This window comes from Fukomys damarensis, unplaced genomic scaffold, assembly GCF_012274545.1.
Source record: "Fukomys damarensis isolate Sample0158 unplaced genomic scaffold, DMR_v1.0_HiC HiC_scaffold_35, whole genome shotgun sequence".
Classification (NCBI taxonomy): Eukaryota; Metazoa; Chordata; class Mammalia; order Rodentia; family Bathyergidae; genus Fukomys; species Fukomys damarensis.
In genome coordinates this window covers 9,588,054-9,596,859 of record NW_022900947.1, presented here as the reverse complement: position 1 = coordinate 9,596,859, position 8,806 = coordinate 9,588,054, and the positions used below count along the sequence as shown (strand labels likewise).

The 8,806-nt window shown below is 45.0% G+C and overlaps 1 pseudogene; it reads right to left on the bottom strand.

The window, feature by feature from the left end:
• Positions 1 to 6,033: 6,033 nt before the first annotated feature.
• LOC104874675 lies at positions 6,034 to 6,495 on the bottom strand (annotated as a pseudogene).
• Between the last annotated feature and the right edge of the window lie 2,311 nt (positions 6,496 to 8,806).

Here is an 8,806-nt window from a genome sequence, read left to right as displayed (position 1 = left end):
CCTTGATTTACAGTGGGATTACCACCCAATAAATCTTTTGTAAGTTGAACAGACCTGCAGTAGAAAATTCATTTATTACCTAGTGTTCTGAACATTGGATTGTAGTCTCACCTGCATTAAATGTGCTCAGTTTGCTCACATAAGCCTACGGTTGGGCAAGGCTACCGAATGCAATATTTTATAAAACAGTGTTAAATAGCTCATGTAATTTACTGACTATTGTACTGAAAGCAAAAAGAGAATGGGTATATGGGAATGCTTTCATACCATCTTACAGTTGAAAAATCACAAGTCAAGTCATAAGGTCACAAGGTCACATGCTTTCAGCGCTCAGATAATATCAAAACATTGTCTGAAATGATCGCTCCTCTTTGTGCTCTCAGTTGTAGGATAAAAGTGTCCCAGTTGCTCCACATCCTCTTCATCTCTGGTCCATGTAAGTCTTTTTAATATTAGCTATTCTGCTGTGTGTGTGTGTGTGTATGTGTGTGTGTGTAGGGTATGGCTTTGTAGTTTTAACTTGTGTTATCTGAATGACTAATAAAGTCGAGAACTTTCCCACAAATTATTGAACTATGTTTATGCCCCTTTTAGTTAAAATAGTTTTTCCTTTTCTGTTAGGTTGTCTTGCACTTTGCTCACTGCTATGTAGGAGTTCTTCATATGTGTTAGGTGTATGTCCACTCCAGATATATACGTTCCTCCTGGTGATTTGGTATATGTACATAACATATCTTAATTCCTTTTTTTAAATCCCCTCCTCTTTCCCTTCTTTCCACTGCCTCCATCTCTGGATACTTTGTTCTTAGTGAACAAAATAAACTCCCATCACGACTAACTTTCCCCGGGACCTTTGGAGCTTTGGATCCTTTTGTCCTCCACAAGGATAGATTCATTAAACCAAAAGTTCAGCTTTCCATTGCCCTCTGGGATTTCCATGATGAAGATAGAAGGCTGAAAACTGTAATAGAAAGAAACTAGAGATCAACTGACTCAATTCCCTTACTTTTTCTTTTGGTGAAAGACAGATCAGGAAGGATGACTAATTTCTTCTGGTCACAGAGGCAGAGAGTAGCAAAGTCGGGATTAGAGAGCCCAAGATTGTTGTCTCCTAACTTTGTGTTGTTTGCATAGCCAGTCACGAATTCACTAACTTGGAGTGTTGGAGAGAGGGTCTCTGTAAGGAGCTATAGCACAGTAGTTAAATCGTGTCTGTGTTAGTAAGAGTATTGTCAGCCCCAGGGCCAGAAGAGTAACAGAGCAAATCATTATGGACCCTGCCATTCTAACCCCTGAGTGGAGTAGGCAGCACTGAACACCGAGAAAGCTCCCAGGATGCATTGCTAAGCCCTGCTAGGCTGCACATAGCTTGATAGCTACTTCTTTATTCTAAAAATAGCAGAAAGTTATTTATGTTTGCAAAAAGCTTGGGACAACAGAGAGAGTTGGTGGGTTGAACTCCACCAAACTTTAATAAGTAATTGTGCTTGAGCAGAAACCCTGATTACCCAAAGTGGTTGGGAAATTATAAAGTCAAAGCAACAGCTCATCTCATCTTAAGGAGTCAACAAAATTGCCTGTCAAGACTGAATCCCTTCAGCCGTCTGTCCCAGGGAGGGATAGGTGTGGGGACAGGCCATGACTGTCTGGAAGCTTCCATAGAAGCAGAATGTACTAGGTGTGTCCCTCAGGCAGAGTGAATCCTAGCGTGGCCTCCGTGTCTCCAGGCTCTGTTTGTTGTCCTGGTATTCTCTGGAGAACACCTCAATCCTCCTTCACCACCTGGCAGTCAGACTGTGTTTTTATAATGCCCGATCTGATCAGGATTACATCCCATCTTCACACTAGCATCAGCTATTTACGTATTTGCAAGATGTCAGAAGAGTATGCCCCGATGTGTGGCTCTGGGTGGTGGTCCTATGGATTGTGGCTGGTTTTTAATTATTCTGTTATATTCAAATGTTTGAAAAGTCGCTGGCTCTGTTAGGGCAAAACTGACCAAATATGAGTAAGTTCAAGTGGTTCAATTTCATACAACAAGCAAGTATTGCGGTGGTATTTTAAATACCATGAAGGCTTGCAAAATACCATTGCTATGTTAGAATAGACCATCGCTAGCACCTAGTGATTAGTAAGCTTTCTATAACTTCCACTCAGCAAGCCGTGAGCTACTTAATCCTTATGACAGGATATGACAGAGTCTCCGGTGGGGACCCTGAAGGGATCTATTTAATAAATGAGAAAATGGAGGCTGAGAGAGCTCAGGCTGCTACGAAACAATCCCTCCACTAGGAAGGGCAGCGTTAGCCATTACTCTGTGCAGTTTACACCTGGGTGGCTTGAGCTGTACTCTAAGTCTCAGTCAAGAATAAGGCAAACTATATGGTGAGGCCCAGGGCCTGCATGGGGCTGAATTTTCCACATAGTGTTGTCATGCCGGCTCCCCAGAACAGATGCTCAGAAAGAATTGGTTCAGTACATTTGGTATCTGGAGCACAATAAAAAAGAAAACAAGAAAAAAAGAAAGAAAAGGGTAGAGAACAAAGAGACCAACACAATTCTCAGTCCTTAGCTTTCTCGGGATGTGCACTGGCTCAGAACTCAGCCATGATCTCCTGTGCTCCCTGTCTCCTGCTTTCACCCCATTTTCTCTTCCCCCAGCCAGAGCCCAACACTCTGGAGTCAGAAGAAAGGGCGAATGTCCCCCATGGCCAGCAGAGGGAGAGCCAACACCAGCCTCCACCGCAGCTGACACCAACCTCCTCCCTGAGGAGACTGTGTTGAGCTGTATGGCCCTTTTGCTTGAAAATTTTCTGAGACTGTGATGTTTGTGAAGAAGGTGATGTTACTTTTGGGATAAGGACAAGTCTCAGTTACTGAGCACTTACTGTATAGCAGAGCCATTGTTAGTTGTTTTGCCTATGTCTAATATTAAAAGCTAGGTCTAGCTGATGTGGAGACCAAACGTATTACACCGAGTAGCAGTCATAGATTTTGAAAGGCTGTGGCTATCTGCAAAATAAGACTGGAAGTGTGTGTATGTTCGTGAGGGTCTGCATGTACTCTTTCCTTGGAATTAGCTTTCCTGGGAATCTCAGAATGGTGAATGACCCACCAAGATTGAGGAACCCTCTTAGAAAGAGAAGGTTGAGTAGGCTGCCCTGGCAGGAGAGAAACCTGGAGCTATCCATTCTACCAAAGCCTCTGTCTGTCCCCTGAATAGGACAGAGTTCAGGCAAGTGCAGGACACTGGAGAACATTGATCAATGAAGGATGCATTACAAACTCTGAAATCTCTATTATCTAAGCTCTGTGGGTCTGGAAGGAAACATCTTGTGCAGATTAGATTGTGAAACCAGTTTTGTAATCAGAGGAGGACACCTGTAACCGTGGGGTGGAGGTGGAAGGGCTGAAGGGGACAATATATGCATTTGTCTCAGAAACAGCACAGCAGGGAAGTAGGGAGAAAGATCAAGGTTATACAAGAAGCATGATCCCTTCTGCTTGACTAGCACTGAACAGTTCACAAAGCGCCTTCATAAACATACTAGCTAAAGGTCTTCAAAAACAGTCCTGTAAGGTCAGCAAGATCTACTTTTATTCTTTTGATCGAAGAAGAAATTGAAACAGAGAGGTGAAGCTGTCTACCCAAAGTCACACAGCAAGACTATGTATGGTCTTCATAAACTAGCTGGACAAATTTCCATTCTACTCATATAGAACATTTTAGTAAGAAATATTTTTTAGTGTCAAATTATTCCTAATTTGAGATAAAAAAATAACAGTCCCTGCTGGACACGATGGACATGATGTTGGCTTCAGTCTCAAGTTTCCAATCATTGTGATAATTTGAGAGGCATGGCTTGGTGAATCAGAGCTTGGGCTCTGGATTTGAAGTGCCTGTCACGGCCCAGTGTTGCTCCTGACTAGGCTGTACAGTCAACTCGAGGGCAAGACAGTGACGGCTGCTGGGGTCACCCCTACCCAGGGAGGGACAGGAGTTATAAATAGTACTCTAAGTCTCATGATCCTTAGTTATGTATTTCTGAGGTGAGCTCAGCTGTGGGTAGGACCGAACCTCCAGGTGCTGCTTCTTGCTGACGCTATGGGTTTCCTTTCCTTCCTTACCTCGTCTCCCCATCCTTCACTGAGCTTCCTGGGATTCTCTTCTGTGTAACTTTGGGCCTTCCAAGAAGAAAATGCCCAGACAGCACTAGGAATGTGAGGAGCTCATTGGAGGAGATGCCTGTGTCAGAACCCGGGAAGGCTGTAGGAGACTGACAGGAGAGCCTTCGGGGTGGGATTCCAGTCTGGCCCCTGTGAAGGGGAGGCGGAAGGAAGCAGGATTGGGCCTTAGGCCTATAGAGCAGTTCTAAGAAGGTCCTGTCTAGGCTGATGGAGAGTCACTAAGCCAAAGTCACCTGGATGAGGAATCTTGTGTCATATGGCAGAGGGTGTGGTACCAATGGCTCATGAGAAGCATGCCCTCACCATGCAGTGGGGGTATGTCCGAGGGCAGAAGCCAGCCCCAGTACTAAATCATGTACCCTTCAACAAATCTGAGTGGTCATTTTCATGCTTATGCCGATCTCTGGGAATTTAACTGCTATGGGTGAATGAATACAGTTTCATTTACTTCCTTTTAGGCAGGGCCCTTTTAATAGCGGTGAATTTAATTACCTTAGGAGATCCCCAATCGTATTTTTACAGAGTCCTCTTTCTTACCAAGGTCATTTCAAGGACAACATCAAGATGGGACTGAAAGGGATTGAGGTGGAGAAGCACACGTTGCTGAGTCTTCTGCCACCCGTGGCAGCTGTGATCAGTGGGAAGAGGAGCCTCATGGGACTGGAAATGGTGGGCTCTGCTCAGCTCCGCAGAGGCCCAGCTGTCTGTTGTCAAGGGAGTCATCTTGAAGTTTTTGTGAGGCAGTGTAGTATTCAGGTGGTTCTTCCCCCAGTTACCCGAGAACCAAGTAAGAGACCACAGCAAGCACTTCAGGAACGCTGCTCAAAAGGATCCGGTTTCATTTTAAAATCTCAGGTCAAACATATGGTATAATCTCAACCTTCTTCCCCAAATCTCTAGAAATAGTACGATGGAACTCCTTTAAAAGTTACTAAGCCAAAAAGTTATGATTCTGACTTAAAAATTCAAAGGCCTGTGGTTATTATCATGGCCTATGTTGTGTAAACATCATTTTTTTTTTTATTTCCCCGTAGGAACTTGGGCCTGAGAGATAGTAAGTCCCAAGGAAGCAGCTGCTCAGCAAAGCAGAGCTGTGATTTAAAAAAAATGTCAAGGACTGAAGAGGCAAGGGGAGGGGAGTCAGTGGGAGAAGGCACCCGTTGGTCTGCTCAGCCTTGCCATCCGCTGCTTCTCAAAGGCCAGAGGTGAAGCTGAGCAGGACAGTAATGTGTGTCCGCTGGCCAGCAGGGAGGCAGCCGGAACACAGACAATGCATTAAGCGACCGTACTGTCTGCATCTTACAGGTTTCCATCTGATAAGGGAACTGGATCACGTCTCAGAAAGCAGAGAAAATACCAGAACACCTTAGCGCCTGTGCTTCTCCCGACCTGTTTCTCGTTTCCTAAGCTGCAGTGAGGAATGAATAGCCCGGGATGATTAAAAGTCACAATTACTCATGGAGCGCCTCCTGCAGACTGACTGGGAACAAACTATTTCAAGGTTATGGAAACTGAACACCAGGGAAGGGGAGGAACTTAAACTAAGAGGTGGGGGATTTCCCAAATAAGTTGGAGAGAGCCCAGCTAAATTTGGGTGTCAGACCTGGGCGCAGCGGGTACCAGGGAGGCTGGGGCCATGCATGAAGACCTCTCCTCAAAGTGCAAAGGGCTGGGGAAGTGGCTTAGTGGAAGCATGGGGTTCTGGGGTCAGTCCCAGAGCTGCCCTCCCCGCAAAGTGAGTACCAGATAAACAACCACGCTCAGGGTATGTGTGTTTCATGCAATTAAAACAGTTTAATTGATTAATTAATTAATTTTTTGAAGTGAGTCAAAATTCTTATTCACTCATTTCTTGCATTGGAAGTATTCTTCGATGACATTCTTGGCCTGAGATTCTTTGCCGTAGTCCTTAACCGCCACACAACTGCAACCAACCACTTTCCCTGGTTTTCCCTCTCGGTCAGTTTTACAGAGGCCTACCCACTCCCCTGGTTTCTTGTCATCAGCCTTAATCAGATTAATTTGGTGCTCAGCACAAAGGGCCTCCGTTAACTTTACCTACATAGGTTCATCACAGTTGGACCCAAGCGCATAAAGATGGGTTTGGCGCTTGTCTAAGGCTTTGGCAGCTTGGCAAATTCCACGTGCTAGGCCGTCGTGGATGAGGGCGGTTCTCAGCACCTCTTGTAGAGCCGTGTTGACGTCCATTACACCTCCAGCAGCAATGCCTTCCTCGGCCATGGTGGCGGGTTACGGGTGAAGCCGAATCTTGAACACACCCGGGCCTCCGCCTCCACGCGACTGGGCGGCGGCAGGGAAAGAGCTAAAACAGTTTAATTTAAAACGACACAAATTTTAGCATATATATGTTCATGCGATGGAGTAGAAATTTGAAAAAAAATTCTAAAAGCAATTTTGTTGCTTATCTGAAGTACAAATTTAGTGGGAGCCCACACTTTCTTTCCCTTGAAATCCTACTTGAATAAAATAAGGACGTACAACTAGTCAGCTACTTAGTGTCCTATCTAAACCCTACATCTCCTTTGTCTGTCTTGAGTACAAGTTCTTTCCTTTTTTCTCTTAAATTCATTTATTGGTACATTTTAGGCATTCAGTCCAGTTACATTCATCACTGGGAACTTGCACCTTACATGGTGTATCTTGGTTCTTATTTTTCTCCATTCCCCGGCCCTCCCTTCATCCCTCCACCCCTCCCTGTTTGCAAAAGCTTTGTTTCCATTTATTTCTTATCTCATATTTTCTTCTTTCCCTTCTTTCCTTTCCCCTATCCCTCCCACTTCCCCTACCCGTTGGTACCTTTTTTTTTTCCTATTTCACATTGTCAATTATTAAAGTTTTCTACTACATTAATCTGTTCCCAAATATGAGGATTAAATATGGATGCGATTATTTTGTTATGACATTATATTGCATTTCCCATATTGTATCGCACATCACTAAGCCCCCTTTAAATAAATCTCTTGCATGTTAAACCCCATCTCAGGGCCTAATTCTAGGGAAATCTTGCCAGCACAGCAGATGATCTAAAGTCTTTCACTTAGAAGTATTCCCAACTTTGGATGGGAAACTGCAGCCTCCCAAAACACTGATGTCGGTCCTGGGGGTAGAAGCTGAAAGAGTGACAAGAGCAGGAACTGCCTGCAGAGGCCGCTGTGGAGCTATTTCTGTGGCAGCACCTAGTATTCAACTTCCGGGTCTCCCCAGAGTCAATGGCAGGTGGGGACCCTTTTACTTAGCGGTGCTGCCTGTAAGTCTGGTTCTGCGCCTTTTTTAGATACCCCATGTTATTCGGTATGTGCTCGCTAATTTGCTTCTTGTTTAGGTGAGCTTGCTGTGTGAAGAACCTTGATAAAGTAGCCGTCAAAACCGGAAGGGAGGCGCTTGCAGCCGTAGGCCCTCGAGACCCTGGTGAAATCGTGGCCAGATGTTTGGACTGCTTCAGGCTATGGCTGGTGAAGATGATTCAGCTCTAATAGAGGGGTGGGATTCTGGTGATAAATGTCAGAGAATCAACAAAACAATGGATCCAATATGGCGGAGAATTGGCAAAACAACGGATCCCAGTAGCAGCAGGGTCAGCTGCATTGTTTCCAAGCACCCAGTAGCGGGGAAGAAGGGGACCTGGTGGTCACTGCTGTATAAATGGTCTAAGAAAATCTGTAACTGTGCGAGTGGGTGATTGCTTCTAATGGAGCATTTTCCTTAAAGAAGGAAAGTGTTAAGCACACAGTCCTAAATTCCTGCTCAATAAAAAGTCTCGGGCTAATGACTCCCTTATTTTAGGTGGGACGATGGGGCTGTGGCAACCAAAAACTAAATCTTGTTCTTCTTGCTTAATAGTTCAGATTGGGCTCTCTTCTCTAAAACCGGAGATTTCCTGCCACATTTCAAGGAGCCCTGCAGTGAGCTGCACATTTCTCTCCACTCTCGGAGCCCAGGAAGATGTACTCAAAAGGTGGCTGCACTTGAGACCATTTCCATCGACATCGGGGTGCGGGTGGGCTGAGGAATGGAGAAGCGTATCTGCATTCACTTGTTACTAAGAAGAGAAGGCGAGGTCAGCCTCAAACAGCGCCTGTTCTTCCTACTTTCATCCATCCAGCATCCGGTCCAATAGTTTGGGTCCTTCACCGTGCGGAGGAAGCAGATCCGTGCTAGATTTGTCTCCCTGAGAGCTGTGCGCAGTTACAGAATCTGCTTCCAGACACATCTTTAAACTGAGTAAAAACTGTTACATTCAAAGAAATATAGTCCAGGAAACCAAGAAATAAAAGTAACTTTAATGCTGCATCTGTCCAAGAATATTAAAGAAAATCTCATTTATATGCCACCAGTGCTTGTTAAAAGAAATCCCTTTTTACTCTTCCCAGGACCTGGCTCCCAAAGCTGCCCCGAAACCACTTCTTTCTCACTTCTATTCCCCCACCACAATTCACTTATGTCTTTCTCTCCAAATGTCTGCAAGTCCAGGCTCTTTCTGAGGCACATAACTCACCTCTACTTTTACTCTTCTCCCTGCAGCTAAGTAGCTCCCGCAACTGTAAAGATAGGGCGAGGAGTAGGGAGGGGTGGGAGGCTGAAGGGGGACATCCTCGGT